Genomic DNA, 1917 nt, shown 5'->3' with positions numbered 1-1917 from the left:
CTTCTCATGTGTAACCTTGGTGTATGCTCGGCGCTCCTCCCTTTCCCCTAAACTGCTCTCTGCTGCTTTCAGTTCCTCACAAATTCCTTCGCTTGTTTGCTCCTTATCTCTTTTTTTTCCTCCGTCCTATAGTATCCACTCCCCGCCCACTGTACTTAACTGCCTCCTCACCTGTGTCACTTCACCCCCTTTCTCCCTCCCTCTCTCTGATCTTTATCTGTTCTTTTCTTTCCGTCGCACCGCTGTTTTCAACAATAACACCCTCTATCATCTTTCTATATCTGGCAACATTAAGTAACACAGTTTGTTGACATCAGTCTTTGAATTTGAAGTGCAGTCCTCAGACTAGACCCCCAACACTCAGGTTATGACAGCACTCGGGGTATATGAATGGCTGACTCAGAAGGGGTAGTCAGGGTGGGCCATTGAATTAAATATTACCAGAGCCATGAGAACTTCCATTAAGCACCACGCCAGGCTCACTTACATTGAATTACCTTACAACCTTCAGCCTGGTTTAATTGAATTTGTGTTTAGTCAATGAGTAGAGGAGTCGAAGCAGTCATAATTTTGCGCCCGTGTGCGTCCTTGAGTCGCGGCTCCACTCTCCTTTTGTTTGAGTGAGAGGTGGCTGCCAAGCTCATATTGTTACCTCCTCATCAAATAAGAGAAGCAGATGTTTGGCTTCTCCGGGTCAGTTTGACGGGGGCCAAAACCAATAACCCGACCCTGGATTCTGACTCTCAGGTGGTCAAAATGTGAATGTGGATCCAGTGAAATTCACTTGCTTCACTTAGTTTGGCCTTGAGACAGGGGCCAAAGTGTCTCTCCTCTCTACGTGTCTTCGCTATCATCCGCTCCGCAGTGACAGAGCGGTGAAAACAAATTCCTGGTGGGGTTTGCTCCTATCTTATCAGATCAGTGTTTAGAGAAGGGAAGCCACTTCAGAGAGCTGAGGTGTGCTTTGCTCATCTCTGCCTCCATTTTCCCTGGACTCGACGCACACAGAGCTTTGACAGCACTGCTGTTTAAAAGAGGATTGGTTGTGATTTAGATGTGTGTTCAGCAGTTGATCGAGTGATTGATTGCTTTGATTGATTATTTAATTGTGGTTTGAGGTTTGGTTAATGGTAACCATTGTGAGGAATGACAGTGCTCTAGGATCATTGATCCTTCAAATGATGAAGCCTATCAAAATACAGGTTTCTAGATTGATTAATGGATGAAATAGACATTACTGTCGATTGATCCGGTGCTTTCTTTAAAAGATCAAAGTCAGAGGTGGAACTAGTTACTGTAGAATTCAAAGAAACTCTATTTTGAAATGTCTGTAATTCATTAAAGTATTTTCACACCTTAATTAGAGATATGACAGTAGAGAGATGACAGGAAATGAGGGGAGAGAGATGGAGAAAGAGATGCAACAAAGGCCTCATTTACACCTGGTATCAACATGCCATCTGTATCTGGGTATATTTTCTGGATAACCACATCTGATCAATGGGACCAGGTATTAATAAGCATTCTCAGCATCTTATCCTGCCAGCACTGTTATCTGATCTCAAAATGCTAATTAGTTAGACAGGGCTGACGGACTTGCAAGATACTGCTACTTGTGGCTTTTGGCGGGCAGCTTGAGTTAGCAGTGGCAGAGTTAGGTGACCGTTCAATTTGGTGGGTCAAGTTTTTTCTTAAGAATGGGGTCAAGCTGCATTTACACCCTGAGATCAGTTCACAGTTCCTTCTCATGTGGTCTGGCTGATTGCATTCAGATAATGCGTTCTTCCCACCCCAAAATGTCTGCACTCTTATGACTATCATTCTTTGCAACTGAAGAAACTGCAACGTTTCGGTCACAGACTTTTGTTAAAGAGCGGGTTAGTCTTTGACAGAAATGTTTCATTTTCAATAAACTTC

Source organism: Perca flavescens, chromosome 6 (assembly GCF_004354835.1).
Source record: "Perca flavescens isolate YP-PL-M2 chromosome 6, PFLA_1.0, whole genome shotgun sequence".
Lineage (NCBI taxonomy): Eukaryota > Metazoa > Chordata > Actinopteri > Perciformes > Percidae > Perca > Perca flavescens.
Note: the sequence above shows the minus strand (reverse complement) of the source record.